The following is a 26,443-nucleotide window of genomic DNA, read 5'->3' as shown; positions in this document are numbered from 1 at the left end:
TCAAGTAGATCAAAACTGGAAAGCTGAAACGTTCTTAAACATTCATTGAGTGAGACATTTTTTCCCTTAAAACAAATCCTCTTTCCTTTTTGTTAGCTTGACCAACACAGACTTTTACTGTAATGATGACTGGAAAAAAAAAAAGGTAATCTTTTAAGCTGAAGTTGCACATGTCAGCTGGAGTGAACCATTGCCATAATATTATTAACCATAAGCCAGTCTATAAAACAATGCTATGTTTCTCTGCAGGGGGTGTGCTAACTAGCTTCCAATTTCACTGGGTTTAGCCTACCTTAATTCTCCAATGATGTAAATCTTCAAGTAGTGCCTATTTCATTTTGAGGGGTGTTTTTATCACATCACATCTTTTGTTTTATTGCATCTTTTTTCTGCTCCTCTGACATTCTGTCCCTCTGTAGGTAACTGTTATTACCATGTTTATGGAAGGCAAAGGCACAAACTCTGTACTGTTAGAAACTTTTTAAAACTTTTTTAAACTTACCTGAAATTTTTTTTTGCATTAGCACTGAATCTAAGAGGAAGAAAACATTTCTGGTGATGAGATCAGTAAATAGAGACATAGTGTCTAATGAGATTCACGTCAGCACACTCAGGTAGTTAGGAACTGATCCAGACCACTCCTACGTATTTCTCATGATTCTCTATGCTGTAAGTACTGTACTGTGTTTTAAGAATCCATTAGCAAGGGGAGCAGCTTACACAAGCTTTCTATCAAGAATAACTATGGTTGAATTTTGCTATTTCTCCTTTCTGTCTCTTGCTGGGTGTTGAGTCTTCTTTGCTACACACCCTTACCTTTTCACCTTACCACGACATTCACTGATCCAGGAGCTTTAGGTGGAGCTCAGTCAGACCTTGGCTCTCAAGCCCATGTCTAGAGTTGTCCTCTGTGTCCCAGCCCTCTTTGGCCAGCACTGGCACATTTTGCCTGGGGCTGCTGGTGGCTGAACTCTATATTTGATGACATGGTGGAAAGAGGCTTAAAATATTGCAGTAGGTGCAAAAGTCAATGTGTCATTGCTGATGCCTGTAAATGCCTTACGTCAGGGCAGTGACGTGCCACACTGTTTTCCTCCACTGCAGGCCATATATAGCCCGTTACACTTTGATCTGCTCAGCAAAACAGAATGGATTCCTTTTGTCTGTAAACAGCAGCTGGGTGAAAGGAAAGGGTAATGGAGCCTGAAGGTATTTGATGGATAGGCACTGGCTTTGAATATATTTGCTGACCAGATAACAACCCATATATGTGTTGCCAATGTCAATTTGGTCTGTACTTGTTACTGCTTCTAGAGCACAGTTGTGGTATAAACCAATCTGCTCTGATTTCACCTTGGGAGATGAGATTCTGGAGGGAAAATGTGGCCTGGCTAAACTTGTGTTGTGCCTTCCTGTGACCCTCTTGTCATATGAGCTATTTCCAATAAGACTGCTCTTGTTCTTAGCAAAGAGGACATATTCTTTGGTGGGGAACCTGCACGCCCTGTTACTGTTCAATGTGGATTTTCGCATTTAAGAGGTTCCAACTATGCAAATGGAGCTGGTTTGTGCAATTCATCAGATGCAAAGCTGACTTAAAATGAGCATATGGAGGTATATTAAAGGTTTGTGCTGCAGTTAAATGTGTCTGAGGATCAAGGAGGAACAAGTAATTTAGAAAACCTACTTGCACTTTAAAACATCTATTCTTGATCTGGGGCAAGTGTCCATGAAGCTTTAAAGATAGCATCATCTCATCCTACCTTATCCACATTTCCTAAGCAAGTGTTCATGGTTCACATCTGCTTTATTTACTATCTGTTAAATTTACTGCATTTTTATCATATATTAGAAAAGAAATATATCTTCATATAAACATGTGGTTTAAAAATGGGATTATAATCCCAGGGCCTTCAAACACTCGTGTTTCAGTGAGTAAAAACAGACTTTCCTGATACATTTTGCAGAGCAGAAATGGTTGTTACATGCCTCATACTGTATAAAATGCTTTAGAGCAGTTCTCTCTTTGACTATTAAATCACATACTTAGTAACAAGCATGGATTGTGAATGCAAAATTCGTTAACTCTTACAGTAAAGTGTAGAATGTGAGACATATTAAAATTCTTAGCATACCAAAGGGTGTGAACCAGATTTGGAAATATGATAGTGCTTTTTAACACCTCTTTTAAAATGCGGCAGATGCAGAATAATCTAATCAAGATGTATATCCGAAGTGTGGAATTAAATCTATTCTGAACCCAACTTCCTGCATTCATGAACTGTACATCCATGAAGCTCTCAAATAAAGCAATGTTCAACCCACGTTTCCTCCTCTTAGTGGGCAGAAAAAATGTGGAATATTTATTATTGTAACAGTACTTTGTCTTTTTGTGTACTGCATACACAGTCCTGTGGTTTTGCAAAATCCTGCTTTAAATGTGAACCTTGGAAGCAATTGCAAGGGCAGAGGCAAACATACCATCTCATGTGCCTTCACATGAACTCAGCTGATTATGTGTGATTATAAATGCACTGTTGATTGTGGTGGAGGGGCCAGGCCTTGTGAAGGCTTTGTGGTGCATTGTGGATTTGCAAATGCAAAGTGTCTGAAACCTCTTGCAGCGACAGCTGCAGGACACAAACACAAAGTAAATTAAACACATTCCTCACCTTTAACATAAGTTTGGTTTGACCCTGGTTAAAGCAGATTGAAACAAGGCAAGCTCATTCCTTAGCAGCCAAAGTAGGAAATGCTAGGGTAAAAGGCAAGTTTACCACCTAGAAGTGGTAGGGGGAAAAGACCTCCTTTTGCCTTAGCAGAAAAAAAAAAAGGAGATGCATTCATTGCTTTCTGTCCTTTTCTCTGTATAATTTACCTGAAGATCTTTCAATATGACAAAGTTCACTATTATTCCTATGGCTGAAATTTCATTTAACTTTGACTGGTTCTAGTTAGACATCTCTAGCAGGATTCAGTTGCCTAAACAGAGACCTGTAGTGCCATTTGAGATGCCCTACCTTTTGTAAGGTACTTCCATAAGGCTGACACAGGGCCTAAGGCAAATCCTTGCTCCTCTGGGGCAGCAGTGGTTGTGTCAGGGCATCTCCCACGGGACTAGACCCTTACATTTAATCCACAGCCTAAACAAATTGTCTTGGCTCCTTGTGTGATCAGAGAAGAGAGAGATGGGCTTCTTCAGAAGATGGTTGTATGTGTCTGAGGCATCAAGACTAGTCAGTCATCCCTCTAAAGTATTTGTCTGTTATCAGGGGGTCCACGTGACAAGGTAAGTTTAGGATTCTAATTTGTGGGTGGCAGAAGTTAGTTATGGTAAATCTTGTCCTTTGTGAACAAAAAATATGGAAATCATGGGCTTTTAATGTAAAGAATTTGATTTCGTAGTATCACTAAGTTTTATCACTTACAGATGAATTGTGGGAAGTCCCAAGGACGAAAGTAGCTAAAGCTCATGTTTAATTAAAGATGCAAGTGAAAATCTGAATTAGATATTCTTTTTCCTAAAATTAGTTGGTATTTAAAGAAATACAGTAAGACTTTTATTTGTTTAGTGAACCAAGGGAACTTTACTCCACAGTGTAGTTGAAGGATATACATATCTTTTTATATTAAACCATTCCTCTCTGTTTTAAACTGGTTTGTGAACAGTCACCTGTCTAAAGTAGATTTGTTGCAGTTGTGATGGTCTGGGGATACAAATGAAGCATAAGTAGTAAAAGATAACATTATATTATCTTTTTATTAGACCACTACTTTAGCAGGAGAAAATAGAGGAGTATTCAGCACACAACCCACTCCTTTAGGGTCTGCAAGCTTCTCTGTTTTTTCCCATTATTTCAGTACAGCTATTAGAATATACTACTCCCCTTACAAGACTAGCCTCATTTATTATTGTCTTAAGGAATGCAAATCTATTAATAGTGGAAATGAGGTAAGGAGGTCAGTATTATGAACAGAACACAAGATATAACCTTTAGAGTCATCCCTGTCCCACTTCAATTAGAAATAAAATGATGAAAAGATTCCTTTGACATTCTGAAGCAGCAAAGGAAACACAGCAGTGCAGTTTAGTGTGATATAGTTTCCAATGCCGTTCGAATGCTAACAGATTCTGAGATTTGGCCAAGTTATTCAGCACAAAGCTCCAAGAGGTGGGAAAGGATTATTTATGCCACTGTCATATATCCTGACACAGTGGATACACACATCCCCTACCAGAGAAAAGTCCCTTCTATGTCTTAGGGTGCAAGGTGTAAAGCATAATGAAGTCCCAAACTGGAACTTTCCCAGTTATGTAAATATAACTCCTGGCTTAAATTTATATCACCTTTGTTTGCCCTTTTAAATAATTAGACATCATTGCTTATACAGAATCCCTCACTGTAGTTCTAGGAAATTTTGGAATTTTGAAACAAAGTGAGAGTGGAAGCAAATGTATTTCACGGCTTTGAATTTAAAAGCTTTTAAAACCAAATTTTACAGGAGATAAGTGACCAGCTTTTGGGTTAGCTCTACCAATAAAGAATTTACAGCTGAAGAGACTGAAGGGGTTACCTTGTAAGGCTCATTCTATAACAGTGAGAAAAGCCTGTACAAAGCCATCTGTAGGATATTAGACATTAAAATGAGATTTAATTAGTATGACAGTGGCTTAATAACTCTCTGTTGTGTTTGGGATCTACAGTGATTTCCTGCCCCTTGGCTGTTTTGACATTAGTATTTTGACTCTGTTATTTTAAATACATGCAATTATAATGTTATTTTCTTCATACTGGAAAATCTTGTGTATAATGGTCACAACCTACTAAAATGCATATTTATTACATTTGTTTCTTCCCTATGTTTCTTTGCTTGCTTCCTTGTACATGTAAGAACATGTATGCATAGCTTCTTTGTTGGATTTCTTTTGTGTTCTTTTTATAGACTACTTTATGGTGGGTTATGGTCTGCCAGTGGTCCCTGGACCACAGAGTGAAGAACATTTTGAACCATGAACACTGCTGTCTCTGTGTTGTGGAAATGCTGGAAATTGCAATTTATTTTGTTAAAGTGAATTTACAACATTATTTGCTGTAGAAAAACCATAGTCAACTAATACTAGGATTTATTAATAAAGGAGACAAGTTTGTAAGGTAATTAACAAATGAGATAGGATACAGTCTGCTGGAAATGGCTTATCTGAGGACTTCTGGAGGATTCGATGCCATATTTTTCTGTTGAGGTACTAGTGATGAGGGTAGATGAGAGATTTCCTATTGCCCAGCCTGGAGGGTCTGAACAGACAGGGATGGAAGATCTGCATAACCCCCTGGAACTCACTGCAGTGCTGGGCCAGAGCAGCCAATGTGTGGTGAGATGGCTGTGATTGCACAGGACCCCTATTTCAGTGGGCCTTTGGTGTCCCTGGACTCTGTGTGCTTAAATGAGAGTTAACCATAGCTCCTTATTTTAAAGGATGCCCTGGGAATACTGAATTAATTATCAAGGCAACATAATGTTCCTAGCCATACTATCCAAATTAACTGTTGGTTAATGTTTGATTCTGTTGTAGATCTTAAACTGAAGGGTCTATAATGCAAGGTGCAATAAAATTTATGATATTGTCTTGATAAAAGTTCTCAATTAACTTTCCTTAACTACCAACATTTTCCAAAAGTACATGTGTTTGTTTTGTCAGCTTTGAATCCACAGTACGAAAAGTAATTTTTTGCTTCATGAATTGATAAGTTTCTGTTTCACAATGTGCTAAATTTTTTATGATGACCATAAAATAAAAACAATCTGATACTATGTGTACTGAGATTTATGACATTCCACATGAAAGGTAAGTATAAAAAGTTAAGGGAAAATTTGATGTAACTTCTGGAAATACAGAGAGAAGTTAAAAAGATGAAATTTATTTTATTCAGAGCTCCACAAAATACCTGATTTTATCTTTCATTTTGGTGAATAAAATTGTGTGAGCCTGATTCATCTAGTCCATTAAAGAACAGTTTATGTTTTAGAAAGTGGTAACTTCACAAAAAAGTGGATATGGATTATTTGAGAACTGTTATGTCCTGAGAGATCCAGTAGAATGTGTTCTCACACTTGAGAAATCTTGGATTAGAATATGACCAAACATTTAATGATCTCATTCTCCATCTTCATATCCCAGTTCTTTCAGTTTATTGCCATTTGAAGAATATTTTCTGTCAATTTGTACATTCAAATGCTGCATCTGAAAAACTGTTTTCCACACATAAGGAAACTTGGATCTGAATGATTGATTTGCTTAAGGCTGAGGTTCAGATCAACATTGGTAAGTATTAAAAGGTTAATTGTTTAGATAACAGATCAATTATAAAACTGGTTCCATTCTGTTAAATGCAGAAATTCGGAGATTGCTTTGAGATATATTAAAACCTATAATAATTTAAATTTTATAGAACAAATGGAAGGTATGGGTATGCCTTATGTACTGTGTCTTTGAGGGCAGTAGTAATATGCAGTTGAGGTGACAATGTATGGCATGTTAAAGAAAATATACCTTCCCTAAAATGTGCCATATAATAAAACATTGTTTATTATTCTTTATATCTGACTATTTACATGGCTATTTGTATTTATTTATATTGCTGTTCCCATAGAAGAGAGCTTGTCACCATATCTCAAGAACAAGCCTCAGAGAATAGTCCCTGCCATGGAAACAATTTGAGAAAAGTCACATATCTTTATTGTGTAGCCTTTTCAGCTGAGATCAGTGCTGTGCATCTGGAAAATCTTACAAATTCATTAAAAACAATAATGTATAAGAATGTTTTATGTGCAATAATATATAGCATTATGAATAATGTAATAATGATGTAAGTTTTCTGCTTTTGTTATTACTTCTTGCTTTCTCAAGCAGGGACATCTGAATTCATTGATTTTTAAAAGAATGTTGCTTTTCTGGTGAAGTCTCTCCTTTACCATGTAGCTGTAGTCCTTCAAGACATCAGGAAAAACTCTCTCAGGGCGTGAGAATTTATTTACAGCCCCTCTGAAAGGCTGCTTTAGGAAAATCTCTCTGTAACACACACGGGGAACAAGCATAGTACAGGCTTGCTGTGGCAAGAAGGGGTCAAACCACGGAGTAGTGACTGTGCTCGTACAATTTCTCTTATAGAAGTCTGTAAGCTTTGATCTAAGGGTGGTATGACTATTTGTCTTATATGGATATATATATATACACATAGTAACCACAGAAAATCTGCTGCTTGTATCTGAATGTGCTAAGTTAGCAGTTCAAGCAAATTATAAATAATTAGGATAACAGGTTTTCCTTGCACATATATATATATAACCTTTGTCACATTTTTGTGACCTCAGTCAGACAATACAGTGAAATCTGAAGAAGTATTGACATGAGTTGTGTATTGCTTAGGTAAAGTCAATTTGCTGTCTTTGGGAGAAGTTAATAAATTAGACCAATGGCCACATGATCCTAACACATAATCTGCTCATAGCACCTGAAGAGCACTGTCCTTCTAATCCATGGTCCTGTTGACAAAGGTAAAGTCCAGCAGGAAGTTTGAGTTTCTGCAGAATCAGGCCTTTATTATGCAAATAATAGGTTTTTCCTATACATATATTTGCATTCATACATTCACACACACATATGTAAGTTATTTTACATTTTAGAATGCTTGAAATGGATCATAACTGATAAAAATACGATAGCTACTAATACTTTTTATGTCATAAAAATCCATTGGCACCAAAAAGATCTTTTTCTCTTATTGCAATTTCTTTGTAACAAACATAACAATTAAAATATAGGAATCCTCAACCAGAGTCCTGGAAGATGAGAACAAACGTGTTTCTCTGATCTACTGACACTAGAGAACTCAACAGTGATATTGCAGCTGCTGTTATCCCCCATCTTCATCCAGATCTGATGAAGAAAGACGTAAGAATCAATGATTTAGTGAGCTGGAAACAAACTTTAAAAATCAAAGTGAGCCAATTATAGTAAAATGCTGAATAAAGTGATGGATTCTTTACTTCTTGGTATATTTAATCGTCTGGATGCCTTCTGGAATATGTTGGAGCAAACACTGGCATTGACAGCAATATAGAGGTAGAATGGGGAACTGTATGTTTATTTTAGAGACCATATTAACTAATCTTTGACTCCTGCAGTCATGAACATTACATACGTCAGAACAAAGAAAAGCTCAGTTGCTTCTGGAAATCCATCACCGTCTGTGAAAATGCACAGTAGTACAGCAGAAAATATTGCAGTACAGAGCACCTTGTTCTCTTTCACAACTGACTGTTCCCATGTATCATCATCAAAAACTCATGGGCATAATAGCAATAGCAGGAGTCAGAACTTAGCATAGCAAAACAATGGTCTTGTGGTCATGACTAATAAACTACCTGTATCAGAGCATGTGAGTCACATCCTCTCCATTTAGCTTGGCAAGATAAGTGGTTGTTTGCATCACAGCAGCTCCCAGGTAGCCAGCAGAAAATAAAAGAAGGTACAAATTGGTCATCATCACCACCAGAGTAACTTTCTTTTTTTGTTGTGCTGAAGGTGTCAGCAGAGCTGTTTTTAGGTGAAAAGTAATAGACCGTGTCATGAAAGGCAAGACTGGATGTAATTGCTTTATTTAAAACTTATGAAATCTGAAAGGTAGCATCAAAGTTGTTAATTTTTTTCAAATAGCAGACATATTCACAGTCTGCTCTCATCAAAACTTTCATAGGCTTAATGCCAATTGCTACTGGGCTGGTCCTAGCAAAAGCTGTGTCTTGTTCTTTAGAGTATGATTTGTGCAGATCGAGGAGTTTTTCCAGAGAAGTTATTTTTGATGGTGGAATGGGTGGTTTAGTGACTTTTGGTCTTCATGGCATTGCTAATGAGATAAGGACTGTTCAGGCAGACTTGAGATGGCTCTTTGTATCCCATTTTTGGGATTAAATTTTGTGTATTAAATTTTTATGTATTCTCTGTTTTGGTTTTCTTGCCACTGGCTGTGGAACCTGAACTCTTCCAGTGACAGCTCTGTCAGCCGGAGGTTGTGGCTGCACCTGCCTTGTGCAGTGGGGCACAAACTCAACATTGTGTCAAAGTACCCATGGTACTTTAAAGAGAATTTCCTCTAACAGGAAAATCAGGTGTTTATCCTAACTTCATGCACTCCAGCAGGGCATCCCTGGAGAGGGAGTGAAAGTCTGCAAGACTGCACCAGTACTTGATTTGCTTTCATTGTCTACATGAGCATGGAGTTTTTCAGAAGAGCCAAGTCCAGCCACAGAATAGTCAATGGTGCAGGTGCTTAAGGTATCCTCTAAATTATTCCTTATCCTATAAACAGTACTCAGTCCCCTTCCACAGCACTGTTCTTTTGACCAAAGAAATAGTATACTAGTATAGAAACAGTTCCAGGAGCTTTCTAGAAGTGGCAAATTTTTGATGGCTTCAGTAGTATGTTCATGAGTTACATATCAATACATTTGCTTTACTCAGAGCCTTTACTTGGATGCAGCTTGCAGAAGTGATGGTTGTTGAACACTGTGCCAAATATGTTTGAATGAATTACTTCTCTAAGGAACTCTGTATTTATACACAAGAACTGAGTTTTCCCATAATACTTCAATAAGAAGAAATGCTATTTCTCTGCTTGTTCTCCAGCTGTAAGTTGCTAAAGATGTTATTTGCAAGTCTGTGTATAACTCATGCCTTTAGGAAAATTTTCGCCTCTTTCTTCTATTACAGAGCTGAGAAGCATGGAAACAAATGAAGGATACATTTGGTATCCATTCACTGCTGCTCAGATATTCATTTTTGTAACATTCTGCATTACTTCTTAAGGTTTGGGATTCATTGCACTAGCAAGAGCTGTTGTAAATATGCTTTACTGAGTATTTGTTATCTTGTGTATGGATTTCATATGCATAGATGCACAGGTAATATGCCTATGTTTAAATTATGACTGAAGTATAGATGCCCTGATATTTCTTCAGATATTTGGAAGTCCAAGAAAATTCATATATTCCTGTTACTATTATTTCATCTCTTTCTATGACTCACAGTGGCTTGTTGTGAAAACAATATATATTGCTTAGGCAGCTATTGCAGGAATGAGCTAAAAGTGGATCAAACAATGACCATCCTATCTAAGTGCTAAATAGAAAATAAATGTAGCCTGGTGTTTGGGGTTGACCCAGGCTGGATGCCAGGAGCCCATCAAAGATGCTCCATCACTCCCCTTGGAAAATATAATGGAACGCTCATGGGTCAAGGTCAGGACAGGGAGAGCTCTCTCACCAGTAACTGGCACAGGCAAAACAGACTTGACTTGTGAAAATTAGTTTAATTTATTACCAATCAAATCAGAGTAGGATAATGATAAATAAAAACTGAATCTTAAACCACTTTCTCCCCACCCCTCCCTTCTTCCTGGGGTCAACTTCACCTCTGAATGCTCTACTTCTTGCTCCCCCAGTGGCACAGGGGGATGGAAATGGAGGTTGTGGTCAATTCAGCACATATTTCTGTTGCTCCCTGCACCTCACACTCCTCACACTCTTTCTCTGCTCCAGCATGGGGTCCCTCCCATGAGAGACAGGCCTTCAGGAACAGGCTTCTCCAGCATGGGTCCCCCATGGGTTCACAAGTCCTGGCAGCAAACCTGCTCCAGTGTGGGCTCCTCTCTCCACAGGGCCACAGCTCCTGCCAGGAACCTGCTGCAGTGCAGGCTTTCCATGGGGTCACAGTCTCCTTTGGGCAGTCCCCTGCTCTGGCATGTAGTCCTCCAAGGGCTGCTCCACCATGGACTTAGGTAGGCTGCAGGGACCAGCTGCCTCCCCATGGGCTTCATTCACCACAGGCCGCAGAGGAATCTCAGCTGCCCCACCTCCTTTTCCACTGATCCTAGTATCTGCAGTGATGTTTCTCACATATTCTTGCTCCTCTCTCTGCCTGCAGTTGCTGCTGTGCAGTTTTTTTCCTCCTTTTAAATCTGTTATCCCAGAGGTGTTACTGTAGTCATGGATGGGCGCAGCGTTGGCCAGCAGTGGGTCCATCTTTGAGCCGGCTGGCACTGGCTCCATTGGACATGGGGGAAGCTTCCAGCAGCTTCTCACAGAAGCCACCCCTGCAGCCCCTCCGCTACAACACCTTGACACACAAACCCAACACACCTAGTTAAGCTGTATTTTGGTAGAAGACAATATTAGTGTTGGCCTCTGGTCTTTAATTTATTTATTCTTGTTTTTCCAAGACATTACACTTCAGAGAGGTTCCCTCCATGTGCCATCTGTTTCCTTGCAACTGGGAATGGTAGAATAATTTTCTAAAGAATTGCTGACAAGATGTGGCAGGGGAACAGTATTCCATAAAGACAAGATTTCTCATTAAAGTCACTCAGCTCATCTGTGATACAGCAAGCTCTTGATTTACACTGGTCACCTCTGGAGCAGGGAGGACAGTGGCTGGTAAGTTACATTTTTTATTGCACAGGCTAATGGTGAGGTTCTTGACAGTAACTGGGATTGCTGTCAGATCAGTTTTCATGGCACAGACACACTTATCTAAGTGAGATTATTCTAGTTAGACAGTTTATCATAATAACAGATGTCATCATAGACACCTCTTGACCTTAGTTACTTCATGATGTCTTAATGCTGGCTGGCTGTTGTCATATAATTCCTTAGGCTTTTGCTAGGAAAGGCAGATGAACCACACAAGGCCCATCATGAATTATAGCAGACCTTCTTTTTGGCCTTGTGGTACAGATCTTAAATTTTCTTTTCTGTGTGTGCCTCCTGGTCTTCTCTCACGAGCAGAACCTTAGTGCAGGTTGCTGCTTCTGCTCTTGCTGAGAACCAGTCTATGACATACTGGCACAGCTGGACATGTCAGCCAGCTGACAATGGTTGCAAACACACAAAGGAAATTGCTCTAGAACAATTTAAAAATTAAATATATGCCACAGAAGCTTGGGTGGGATGCAGAGGGCAAGGAATAATAGAGTAGAAATGAGAGACACAATCACGGACACGGTGGTTGGAAGGGATGCTGCAAGTCACCTAGTCCAGCCTCCTGCTTAAAGCAGCACTATATACCTTGGAAGCCTGAAAGCACAGGGGAGCATACATAGGTAGGAAATACACCTGGACTAAAACAGAAAAAGGAGATGTCCTCTTCCAGTTGAGGAACCATGTTTTTCCACAGTAAAATGAAAATTTACTTCAGCTTCTCCTCACCCCTCTACTTCTCTACATTAGTATTTCACAATAAATACCATCTGTCTTTTCAAGAGGGTCCTAAATGTACTTGGAAGTACAGAGAAAGTTAAGTCTCTATATAACATGAAAAAAAGAATAATCCTATACAATGTTTAAAAAAGAAGAGTCCATGATAATTGTATAAATCATTAGCTGGAATAAAGGACTTATTTTTCCTTCACTGAAAAATGACAGCTGCTTTGCTAGTTTTTTATTCTTAGGGTATAAGGAGCCATGGGGTAGAGATCTTTTCCTACCTTACACAGATCTGAGTAAAGAAGTGTTAAAACTCGTCAGCTTTCAAGCAGAATCATGTTTAGTCTTGAGCTGCCAGGATTGTCAGGTGAATTTGGGTTCTGGAGGTCTGTGTGCCCTCTGGCTTAGCCACTGCTAACGGGAGAAAAACAAATGAAAAATCTAAGGTTGGAATTTCAGTCTAAGCCCTGCACAGACTAAAAGATGTTCTTAATTTCATGTAGAAATGTAGCTAAATGATCTCAGGAAGTGATTCCAGCTGAGTTTATGTGCTTGGAGGAGCACTTCCTTAATTATCCATGCTGAAAGTTGGCAATGGGATGCTACAGAGTTTTTAACAAGAGTGACAGTCTGCTACTTGTCTTACCTGGCAGATATGAAAAGTAAATATTTTTTCATAATGTTTCACTCTACATTTTGCTTTTAACAGTGCTTATATTACCCCATCCTTCTCGCAGATGGTCTGAGGAAAATGTGAAAATACAGCTGGAGACTATAAGAAAATCAAGATCACAGCCCAAGGTAGAATATCTAATCAAAGTAGCTGTTTGGTAGACAAAAGGGTACATGCCTCCAAGCAGCGAGAGCCCCAGCTCTGTCATGAGGTGGATGTAGTGACCCACATTAAGGTGTTCTGCTTTGCTTCCTGGCAATGCACATTTGCTTTGGTTTTGTTGCAAACCCTCCAGTTGGGATCCTCTGGAAACAGGAGCCTAGAGGAACAGCATGATTGGCTTGAAAGATTATTTTGTTGTGATTGCTAAACCAGCTGCATTCTTCCACTAGCTCACCATGTCAGATTCACATAAGCACGCTCCAGTGCATAAGCACACTTGTAAGATGCTAAATTCAGCCAACCATCTCTTCACTCCTTGAGGGCTGAGATAAAGAGGAGTGTGAATGGCAGAGAGTGGAGGAAGCGAGTGGCAGATCACACAAAGCCAGAGTAACTGCTGAGTTCCCAGTCACTATCCCATTCTGATGTTCATCACAAAGAGGACTTAGAGGGTACATCAGAGATTGACAGCAGCTGGAACAAACATTTATGTAGAAAGCTCTACCTCATACCTAATATGTACATTGATAAATGTATTACAGCATTAGTATATCAGCAGATCTAGGAGTTTGGGCTTTGAAAGCTGCTGGAGAGAAGGATTCTGTTCTACTTAGCACCTCCACAGCAGAAGGATTCTGAATGTTACCTTTGGCACTTGCTGAGGCATTGACTGGCTCCCACTTTGATAGTCCATACAAGACAGAAGATGTTTTTCCCATGCTGCAGCTTCACTTAGGTTCTCCCAGTCCTTCAGTTTACAGTGAGGAATCTTAAAGGGAGTCACTGTTTCCTTTTACAAGGAAATGCCTACAAGAGATTTACAATGCCTTTCTCTCAGGTATTTATTTTTTTTTTCAAACTGTTTTCTCAAACAAATGGGGCAGAGAATGTCTTGCTAAATAACAGAATAGAAAAGCCTTAACCACAAGCACAGCTTAAGTGTGTCTTATTCACTTAAGTTCTTGTTCCAAGGTAGAGACTTTTGCTTGAAATGCACCTCATTAGGTTGATCTTGAACATCTTTAATGAGTGTTTCCTCATCAGATGGCTCCATGTGCTAGTTTGATTGTTGGATATGAGGACTGAGATTGCTTGCACTTTGCATAATACAATTACAGTTGTTTGCTGAGACCAGAGCTATAGTCTTTGATCATTGGCTTCTCAGTGGCAGCCCCAGTTAAACTCTTGTAGAAATACTCCATAGAAATTTATCTACTGCCAAATATTAAGAGAGAACTTACATGGCTGAAGCAGAACTTTTGAATTTGTTGCAAGGGAGTCTTTCAGAAATCAAGTTTATATAGAGCCATGAAAGATAGAAAATAAGGTAAAGGAGCACACCTCCCATGAACCAGTCTTTTGTATACTGCTTAAAATCCTATTTACTATAGCAAAGAAGTATTGGTAGCTCCCACTGAGTTTTCAGAAGAACAATAAATAAAAGGGTTGAATTAACAACCATGGTCTAAATGATACTATGGAGAGTATTTGCAGTTTGAGCACTGTAGAACTTTCTGTATACAGTATTTTCTTCTTAGTTGTTCCACTGGGTGGCACAACTCCTACATTGCCTTTTCCAAAGATATCATTCAATATCTGAATATGTTAAATTATTTTATCTATTATTTTGTGTTGACATCTGCAGCTTTGAGTTCTGATTGCCAGATGAAATAGGGACTTAAAGTAACTGGGACGGAAGTGCCACTACACTGTCTTTAATCTAAGACAAAATCCACACCCTTTAGGGTGCCCCCACTGCTCTGTCCGCCCCCCCCCTTCCAAATAGTGGTTATCTGACTTTGAACAAAATCTAATATGTTAGGAAAACAGGTAAATCAGACCTTAGAGCAAATAAAGCTTTCCACAAAGTACTTTGGTTTCCAGACAAAAACCAAAATGTTTACTTCTTTCATGGGAACTACTTGACAACCTGTATTTTAAAAAATTCTTCTGAAACCCTCATGCTTCCCAGGGTAGGAGGGCAAGGAAATTGTCCTGCATTTCAGGTGCATCCACCCACAGTCTTTTATTAAATCCTCGCCAATGGTGAGGAAGAAATCTAGACCTCCAAATCCTGCCTGCTCCGAGGAGCGTCAGTTAGAACTCATGACAGCATTTCTTACCATGGGATTGCCAAGCTGATGAAGAATATCCGGGTTTGGCCTTCAGTGTTATAAAAATGTTCTGACAGACTAACAAGGCCCTGTTGCTTCTCAGCTTCCCTTATTATTTGCTCTTCAGTTCTTCATCTCTTTAAGGCTTTTCCTAAAAAATAATTTAAAGAATTAATTCTGCGATGTTTAAATGAAGTATTTTTTAATAGTGACAGGGATTGTCAGGTATTTCCAGATGTTATCCTCTATATTTGTAAGTCAGGTGCCCAAGGAAAATATTTCCATAGTGTAGCAGTTGTCTCCCTGTCAGTTCTGCCCCATCTCCACTTACTTTTGAGCCCAGGAGTTAATTCCAGTGAAACCTGAAAGAGGAACAGGTAGGACTCTCAGAGATGTCTAAATGGATACGAAATTTGGGAAAACTGGCTCGTGACTAGAGAGAGCTGTACACAAATGAAGACCCTCCTGGGAGAACTCACACATTATATGTAACATTTGGTTATAACTAATCAGTCAAAATGTACCTGACCAGCCAGTTGGCATTTGTGCACTGTCAGATGAGCTGTAACTCTGCTTTCGAGCTGTCTCTTGCAGGATGCAGCTGGAAATATTGCTGCAGGAACTGGGTCATGACAGTAGGGGACAAATCTATAAGAAAGCCATTTCATTAGTTATGCTACTCATGCAGCAACTAATTTTAAAAGAAGGAAATGTCTTACTAGTCAGGTTCATGTAAATCTTTTGTGCAGGAGGCTTATGCTTTTATCTTTAAATACACTATGTTTTTAATTTTCAAATAAATATATTTGGGCTTTGTAGATTCAATTTTTTTTGCCAAAATCCTGCTACAGTAGGGTTAGATCCTTTGTAACTATAAGAGGAGCAAGGCTGTGAGGGTATTCTATATGGCAGGTGACAGCTCCAGAGCAGTAAATCAGGATAATGTACTGAAACTCATTAATTTACCCATGTAAGCAAACTTCTACACTTCATTTTTGTGTCTAGAGTGCTTCAACTTTTCTGCTTTCTTTTTAAAGCTACAACTGCTGTGCCCCCAGATCTTTATACACATAGGATGAATTTCTCTTGACTTCAGTGGAGTTCTACCAGCCATAAATTTTGCTTCTGGCCTTCTTTAGGATTTAAATTGTGTATGTTGGAAGAAAATGTCAGATTAGACTCAGGAGAAAAAGAAATATGAAGAATACCCACATGTCTGAACTATGGACAGAAAAAGAAAAGTGAAAACTGGTGCTGGATTATTTTCATTTAAACTACATTTATACTTGCTTGGGAATTCAAATGTGGCTTTATCTTTCCCAGGTTAAATAGATATCTGAAGTATTGTTTGGGATGGCAGACATGTAAGAGAAAGCTGATTGAAGTAGAAATTCTAAGCATCTTTTACTACTAAGTGTGTGTGTGGAGTTGTCCTAAAATGAAACATGCCATTTTTAGGAAAAATAAGGAAAGTATTTTTAAAAAATCAGGTTTTCCATACTTAAATTTTTCCCCATTTCTAAGAAAGTCTGAAAGGATAGCTTTGACTTCCTTTTACAGAAAAAAAAAAAGCTACAAATGTGAATTATCTTGGCAAAGAACTATGGTTTATTAATTGTATTTAATATTTGTGTTACTTCTGCTGTTCCAATTATACTGATGTATCCTGATGCAATGTCTATAAATCAACATCCTTGCTGGCTCTTCCTTTATTAGTTCCCAGTTCTGCTGGAGCTCTTGCTGAAGAGCTGGGGCTTTGCAGAGGCCTTGCCCTTGGTTAGCTTGTCCTTGCAGATGCCAGGCAGAAATGAGGCTCCATGAAGGTTCTAAATGAGAAGGGAAATGATGGGAATGCAGTTGTTGGGACATCTGTGCCATGGTGAATGGTTAAAGGGGAACTGAGGGCTAGGGTGGATGACACCCTAACTCCCAGTGCATGTCTTTGAAACAGGAGCTTGGCTGGATTGCCAAGGGATTGTGATGAGGAGAAGGGTGTTTCCCCTGTGGGCACACCAAGGCTGTAGATACTGTGCACAACCTTGTTCTTTTGAAAGCAAGACTTGTAACTATGTTTGGATGTTTGCGTGAAAGGGAGAAGGTCTGTATGAATGAGAGCCTTCTGGTAACATGAGTCCTCTTGTTGGGCGCTGACAGTGAAAAACAGGAGAAAAAGTGGGTTGCCACATGTTTTCTTTATTCTTTTCTCTTCTTTTCTCTCTTATTCTTTTTCTGAGAGAGAACAGAGTTTCTTAGTCCCTTAATGGCTTTTGCTTTTCAAAATGCATTTTTCCTGCTGGAAAATACCATCTCTGAACATGATGGTACCAGTAGAATCCCCCTTCTAGTGATAGAGATTTTCACTTTGTTTAGGGGAAAGATGAAAAGTATGCCAGCCGAAATACTCTTTCCAGGTGAAGGTGTGTACTCTGCTAACTCACCTTCTCAGCACTTCCATCCTTCTTCTATCTATTCTTCCTTTAGAATCTTTGCTAGCTTATTGCATACAGCAATACCAGTGACTGTAACTTGGGAACTTTTCCTCTACTCTTAAGAAAATGAAACATTTTGTATTATTTACCACAAGAGACATTTTCTTTATGAACTATTATCGAAAAATAGAACATATCCAACAGAACAGCAATGAATGCTCATAAAACAAAGTGAGAGTTCATGATTATTTGTGGCTTCGCATTAGGGTGTGAATTGAATCCTTTAAATCCTAAATTGTTGGGATTTTTATTTCAAGCTGTTTCTCCAGCTCTGATGCTCGCCTGCCTAGCTAGATGCATAATTAGTTTCAACATCAGAAGGACTTCAAATAGAACAGTGCTGGGAACTGGGTGGTCTGGTTCCTTTTAAGTGCTTGCCTACTGCAAAACTGTTACACATAGAAAGCGTGGAGTTTTTCCTTTGAATTGTAACTTTACACTCTGGCTTGCACAGCTGGGCTTTGGTATTAGTTATAACAAACAAAAGCAGTAGATGATTAAAATTGGGTTTTTTTAAAGAGAAAATTGCACAGCATCAAACTCTGTGTAACAACAATTGTCAAAGTGCTTTCGGTAGCTAATTCCAGGTATGCAATATTCAACAGGGGAATTTGTGTTGGTTACAGATGAAGGAGTAAGTATCAGAAATTTCATACAATTAAGAACAACCAATTTTAGAGAACTTTCTAAATGATTCTGAACTGAATCATTAGATTATGAGTGATCTCTTGGACTGTTCCAGTGTCATCTGTAAGGAAGAAGGGTTCGGGATCCAGGAATGTCTGTCATGACATTCAGTTCAGGGTATGTATGTAGGGTATGTTGTATTTGCTGCAAACATGTAGAAATTTCTGCTATTGTGTCAGTAATACTGTTGTTCTTTAGGCCATCTAGCTCAGGCCTAGTGCAGATAATTTTATCTATATAATATCTTTGATGGCAGGCACTTCCAAGCTTAAAGTATATTTCTCTGCAGTAATAGAAGTAAAGGCACATAAGTAAGTTGAACTATAAAAGCAGAGATGATACAGAAGGGACACGGTGAACCTTGGAATGAATCCAGCCTCTGCTGCAGCCAACTGGTGGCATTTAGATGTCTTATCTCTTGCATTATCCTATAGAATGCCTTTTAGGCCTGTAGCTCAGCAAAGTACAAAGTGAAGACTGAAACAGAGCTGTGGCAAAAAGTCCATCAAACAAACAGAGGTGGTTAATTCCAGCCATAAAAGATAAGGAATATGGAGACTCTAGTGATTCAGGTCAGGTAAGAAGCTGCAGGCAAAGATACAGGGAGGAGCTTCCCAAATGTCAAGTGTCAGATTTTACTGAAGAGAAAATAAGCTTTGAATGATGGATTTTATGGCAATGACAGCACAAGAGCAGAAACACATAGCTTTTGCTGTATGGGTTTTTTTACTGTTTTTAATAAAAAAGGTAAATAAAAGTATTACAGGTGTAGAGAAAGGTGACTGACATGGCAAGATCCGTGCTTACTGCCTGGAGAGGAGTTCCAAAATCAGTCTTTGAAGGAATAAGATGTATCTTTGTTGAGGTATATATTCCCTTTTTAGCGGTGTATTCTTTAAATGAATGTCAGCCCCAAAGTACTCACATTGGTTTGTGGTTTCTCACAGAATTAAAACACTCCAGACTGCTAAAGATCACAAGGATGACTTGAAGAAAAATACTAATATGTAGACCAGTCTCCAGAGGAATAGACAGTAAATGAAGTGGGGGAAAAAAACTCAAGAAGTTTTTGCTGGAGTGAACTCTTTTAGTCCTGAAGTTAGTCATGTAATTTTGTGCTGTGTGTGGATCCAGTGGTTTTCCTGTACATATCAGCTTGCAATACGGGGATAAGAATGACCTAATGCCTGTCTTCTATTTCAGTATGTTCACATCAGTTTAACTACCCCATAACTCACAGAAAGATTTTCTCCAGTGATGATCCCCAGTGACATGACGACACATGGTGTTAGATGTACCAAGTAATATCTTTTGGTATCGGTATATTAGGTAAACCTGATACTTTATTTATATGGACGAAAGAACCATGAATTCAAGATGTTAAGGTTAATAGGTCAAAATCTAACCTAAATAAAACTCTCAATGAGAATTTTGCCTGGGCAAGGACTTTGGGATTTAGCCTTAAGAGAATTAACAAGGTACATCAGGTCTCGTCACTGCTCTGATTGCCAGAAGCCTGTCTGGACAGTGTCCAGAAATACATTCTCAATCACAGCAGATTAAAGCAGCTAATACAGGAAATGATGTGTACTATTTCACATTGTCTGTTCTGTTATCTGGACAGGTACAGTAATAATCACACAAAGAAAATATAAGGGGGAAAATGTTGAATTATTTTCATGAGCTGATGTTTTTCTCATATGCTTCTTTTCTGGGAAAGTAATTATTTTCAAGTAATTGTAAGCTGAGTCTTAAAAATCCTGTTACAGTTCTTTCTTCACCTTGGGAATCCTTTATGATTTTTTAAAGCTGCTGTGGATCCCTCCCCCTTTAAAAAAAAACAAACCTCATAAAATGTTTACAAGTCTTGTTTATATTCCCATAACATTTTTCATTATGCTGTGACAGCTTCTCTGAAAAATTATTTTAATTATCTCAAAATGAATCGCACAAAGAGGGAATATGAAAATATAAATCTTATGTTTGACTGTACTTTAATTGCTTCAGCTAATGAAAGAGGCATGAGATATCTACACAATGTGAAAGATAAATTGCATAAATGATATAACCAGTATTTGAAATGTGCTGAATCCGTAGTACTCACTCTGCTTCAGTGGGAAGATATGGGGACTGGACCTGTTTTACAGTGTTTGTTTTCTGCTCCTGATACAGGAAGTTAATTTCAATGGGAAACAGTGTTGAAAACACCTAATAATTATCTTTTCTGTTCTCTAGGTCAGCAGCAGGGAGACATTAATGAACAAAACAAAGTAAATTTATGTTCCAGAGGCTGTGGGCCCTCTCTTGCCAACCTATCCACAAGATAGGTCAAATGGGTATTTGATAGGTATTATCCACACATAATAGGTCAAATCTATAGGTCTAACTAGTTGTTCTGTTCCCACAGCAGAAATTTTTGCCTCGTCACATCCTAACCTTGTGATCTTTGACTGAATTTTATCCAATACCTTTCATGCAGGCATTTTATTTTTACAGACTTCTGAATTTTCAGCTGTTTAGAAGCTATTGGTTGAAGGGGATGAATTTAACAAAGAGCAAGGGTATGACAGAAAAACAGTGTTTGAACTGTTACTTTGTCAGGGACCCTTCCACGAACATAATGCAGGAATGCTGCAAGGTTATTAGCCAACAAATCTCTCCTCTGTAGTCTAAAAATATCTCCCAATTGGGTGCCTCAGTGAAATGCCATGTGTTATAAATGGCAAAGCTGATTTCCAACTTACAGGGATAGTGTGGAAGGACTGCAGGAGCTTTGATATTTAGCAGAAAGGTAACGGACATGTTGCCACACACGTAGCCAGCCCTAAGTAATTGTTTTCCTCCCTCAGATTAGATGCTTCTTATCTTGTCATAATGTCATAAGTCAAAATCCTGCCATTGCTCATCATTGTCTTTATAGGGTTGGGGGTTTTTTTTTGCTTTTCCTTATTTTTTTTAATGTTAGGTTAATAGTCTTTCATAATCTTTAAATATCAGGAGCTTTTCCTTTGGTTCACAAATACTGTACTGAGTAGTAAATCTGTGTGATTAGTGACAGGCATTAAGGGAACACACTGACTCAGGAAATTAGTAATGATTAGGAGAGGCTTTCCCTTAGGTCAAATCAGCAGTGACAGCACGTTTTTACCATCTGATAGCTGGTTTAGGTTCATAGAGCCCTGGATGCTTTGAATTTGTGTAGCACATTCTCTCTGCTGCTGGAATGTTTCACTTGCCTTGTTTTCAGCAGTAACAGTTTTATGCAGTGTAACAATGGGCCAGATTTGTCATCAGTGTAAGTCAGAGTGATACAACACTCTCTTATGCCAGCACTTCCTCTGATTGCATATGTCTCTAATACCATGACATGGAGGCATCAAGCCAAAACTGGCAGACTTTTTCTGGAAAAGCTAATTTATGTGTTGTTCATGGGAGAAAAGATGTGGACATTTGTAATTAATGTTGTCTTCTCAAATCCAATAAAAACATGCAGGACAATTTCAATTTCTCACAGTATGTAATCCAGCAGGGCACACTATGTGACCAGGATATAAAGTGTGTTCATACTTGGATATGTTATTTCTAACTGTTAAATATTTTTCTTCTAAGAATATCTTTTCTAGTTTGGATTTATTTGTCTCCTCACCTTGCAGTCCAGCATTCTGTTACTTTACTTTATTGCATTAACCTGTGCTGGGCAGAGTGATAATCTGACTATTTGTCACTATGAACCCTCTTGCTACAGGGAGCTTCATTAGCTTCCTCTCTTCCGTGGTAATGGGATCCCTTGGGAGTAACCTCCCACATGCTATAGAAGCAGTGCTTAGGTTGCTAATGGATTTTCCTGTTATTTTGTTGGTTTCATTCAAATTTCAAGTATTATAAATACGGAGTACATACAGAAGTCAAATGAACAGCAGTAGTTTCAGAGGTTATGTTGCAGACACCAGTTATACACACATTAGAGAAACCAGCTGACTTTTACAATTTTCATTGAACGAATATGAGTAGATTTTCATCAGTTGAACATCTACCATGTAGAATTTGTTTCAGGCTGTTGATTCACCTAAGGAATGTTCCACCAGTGGGCAGCAACATCTGTATTCTTTGTAAATATTTAAACTAGCTACACATTATTTTCTATTAATCAAACATTTCAGGGCTTTCTAGACTGTAGTTTGGAACAAATAGTTTAGAATCTGTTATTGTGTGTTTTGCTGCTAATTCTGCTTCACTGTAATTGATGTGTTTGCTTAGCTCCCTCCAGTGACTTGATGAGCAAATAGGTCCATGTTGTGTTATCATTCTAGATATTGCAAAACAAGTTACCACAAAAGGCAAGAGGAGTACTTTAGGTGGTATTACATGTAGCATTCTGCAGCATAATGAGTAAATACTATGTTCTAAACCCATTGTAGTGTATAATAAACCGAGCATCTATTTACCACATAATTCTACTATTATTTATTATCAATACTTTCTTAGACTTGGCAGAATTAATGTGTGCATTTCAATATTAAGTGGGAGTGAAAAAGCTCCACACTTCTAAAAGAGCATTAGTATCTGTAGGAGAAAAAAAATGGAGATTCTGAATCTGAATTCATTTCATGAGCTGTATTGAAGATGCTTCTTCGATCTTTGTAATAATATGCAGAAAAACACTAACTATGGAAACAAGAAGTATTATACACTGTATCCTGAGGAAAATCTGTGTGCTTTTACACTGAACAAATTTAATGAGATGGGGTCCATTTGTGAAAATTGTACCATTTTTGAAATACATTGGAAGAACAAAAAATGCAGTTGTTTATGAGCTAAATTGAATCAGGAAACGCTGCTGGAGCTAAAAAGCTAGGGAGAAGTCTATGCAGATAAATTACAGTAGTATTCATAATAGGAACAGGAAAAATGACAGCATAAAGAAAACAGATTAGATATTCAGAGGGACCTTTTAGTCACATTGAAGTAAATGGAACTTTTGCAGCCAATTTCAGCTGTACCACAACTTAAATATGTCAGAATGAAGCTTTTGGAGAGTTTCTTTGGGTATTTGTCTCCCTCGCTGAAAACACATCATTAAAGACTTTAATTTTAGAGGATTGCACTTTCAGTGTGAAAAATGTTTTGTGTTTTCTTTTTAATTCCTTAATACCCCATCTCAATTCCTTAGGTATGTCAATAAAAAAACCCCAAACAAACAAAAAGTAGGGAGATTGCTCATGTTGAGACACATTCTCAGGGATTATAATTTGTATTTGTTTTACTGTAGAATCTAGGAGGTCCCCTCAGGACCAAGCTATCACTGTATTAGGCCAAAGCCCTCATAACATAGTGCCAGTTCCAAAGAATTCAGAGAATATGAGAAGTTAGTATAACACTTCATGAACTGGAGTAAGTCTGAAGGAACTAAAATTCTGGTTAAGCCTGTTACCATCTTAGTTTCACACAAAATAAAGGGGGAAAAATCACAAATCCAAGAAATTTTTATTTTCTCACTCGCTTCTCTTTTCTACACTTGGCACTTTTCTCCTCTGTTTTACAATCTGCTGTATCTTCAGTGGAAAAAGCTGTGGAAGCAGAGAAAAAAAAGAATGAAGAGGAGAGGAAAAATGTGAAAACAAATTTAGATTGTTATCTTGAAATTATTAAAAAAAAATCCAAAATTGCTAAATAGAAGAAATCAGGTTTCCACAGGGATGTAACCTGTGGAAAAACACAGTTTCAAATAACTCCAGTGCACAGAGGTTGATCTGTAGTAACAAGCCTGATATGTAGAGCTGTAGAGCTGGTGCAGTCGGGGTTCAGTGTATGGTGACAAAGCAGGCAGAACAAGAGCTATTCCCTGACCACCTAGAAGGATAACTTTTCCCAGTGTTTTTATAATTTACGAGTACCAAAGCCAGTTATAGGAAGTGAGAAAAAAGCTAGTGAGGATCTACAAAAAAAAAAAAACAAAACACTTTCTCGTGGAGATTTGATAATGTAAGTTCAAACAAGTAATTCTCCGGAAACTGAAAGTCCTGAAATCTTGAAACTGGATCTTTGTTTCTTAAAAGTGCTTAATGGTAACATTTCACCGATTTTCTGTACCAGGAATTTTGTAGTATAAATTGTTTCCTTATGAGCTACATAATTTTTCAGTGTGCAATAAAATAATGCGAAATACATTGTATTCCTATTAGAACTGTCAGTGAAAGGGTATGACTGCTTCATGAACTTTAACCCTTGCAGTGGGAATATCTTCTGTCTGTTCCTGTGTGGGGGAATTTGTGTGTGTGTCTGTGTGTGTGTATGTATCTATAAACTGTGACCTCTAGTTCTGCTGGAAATATTCATCATTTCACTGTAATTGCCATGGGCCTGCATAATTTTACCCAAACTGAAACGCTGTCTAGCATTTCTTGGGTTTTAGGCAATCTGTAGTAAATTAAGCAGGAAAAGGTGAGTTGGAGAAGTTGGCTTTGTGCTGTGCTGATGATGGGAGCAGTGCTCATTCTTAACTCTGGTTCTGGAGGGAGAGCTGTTCTGTGTTTTGTGTTCAGTCATTGTTCCAGTGGTCTGCAATGCTCAGAGTGTCTTCCAGCATCAAGCTCCCTACAGTTGCTGCTCCTGCAGCTCAGTCTTTCCTACAGCTGTACAGGCCAATGGCAGCCACCCTCAGTGTGATCTTAACCATCTGCTGCCCCTTAGGGGGATGTTGAGGACTTCTTTCTTCTTTCATTCTGGCTCCTGCTCTTCTCCTATCAGCTTCATTGTTCAGGCAGGACACAGCTGATGCTGGACATTGGGCACTGAATGTCAGGCCAGGGCCACAGAGGGCTCAGAAGTACAGAGACAGAGTCCAAGAATGTGGCTCTCTAATCCAGCATGAGTCTGATAATCAGATCATTGGTGAAGCAGCAGTACACTTCAGTGCCGCAACCCGCAGGGATAAAGGAAAGGGTTGAGCACTGCAATAAGGGTTCTCACACGATTGAAGGTGAGGGAAGCAATGCCAACGTTTATTAGGAGGGTAACAACTTATATAGGGTTGGATCAGGGGTGGAACTTGGGTTAGGGAGGAGCATGGGATTGACAACTAGGGAGGTAAGGTGATTGGGCAGCTGGGTCAGGAAAGGAGGGGTTTGGATGCCTCCGGGGGTAAGGACCAATGGGTGCTACCTCTGCACTGCACCAAAACCTAGCCAATGGCAGGCAGAGGAGCGGGAAAACAGGGGAAAGGCGGGAAAACCTGAGGGAAGAAGAAGGGGACAACATGGTGGACAAAATTTTAAAACAACAACTGGGGTACATAAAACTGCATAACAATATAACAATGAACTGGGGAGTAACTGGGGTACAATAGACGCGTTCGGCGGGTGTCATAATAGGTATTATATGTCAAGTCCGGTATATTTAAGTCCTTTTAAGGGTTGTATATTTTTCTCCACGCTTCATAGCGTTCCCACTCCTCCTTATCGCCTCCAACATCTCCCCCTTCTTTATTTCTTTGGGCAGTTGTTAGGTTGGCCTCGATGGTTCTCATCAACATCCTCCGCAGACAGACAACTAAACAGGGTAAGAGAACACAAACAGACACCGAACCAAAAAGAAACAGGACAGCTAACATAACGAGTTTCTTTGTCCAGGGAGGAAAATTTGGCAACTGAATCCAATCAAAGAGGCTGTCGAGACCGCCCCCTCTGTCCTGATGAATCTCCCGGACCAATCCTTTGAGCTGGTTGATGCTTTGATGTATCGATTCGGAGTGGTCCGAGAAATTCATGCAGCACATACCTTCAAATTCCTGGCACCCGTGACCGTGTGCCAGGAGAAGGAAATCAATGGCGGCTCGATTCTGCAAAGATACCTCTTTCAATTTCTGGGTGTCTTCAAGCAAGCCTTCTATCGCCTGGGTGGTAGCGTTCGCCTCCTTGGTCAACCAGCAGCCAAGGTGCGTGAGGAGAGAGAGAGCATGCGCTGTCCCTATCCCAGGGATAGGGAAAGATGCCCAGAAGTTCCTCACTCTGGACCAAATGTGAATATTGGAGTCACAATCCTCGGGGAAGGGCAGAGGAGTT

This window comes from Lepidothrix coronata, unplaced genomic scaffold (genome assembly GCF_001604755.1).
Source record: "Lepidothrix coronata isolate B3197 unplaced genomic scaffold, Lepidothrix_coronata-1.0 Scaffold124, whole genome shotgun sequence".
In the NCBI taxonomy this organism is placed as follows: domain Eukaryota; kingdom Metazoa; phylum Chordata; class Aves; order Passeriformes; family Pipridae; genus Lepidothrix; species Lepidothrix coronata.
This window is presented reverse-complemented; position numbering follows the sequence as displayed.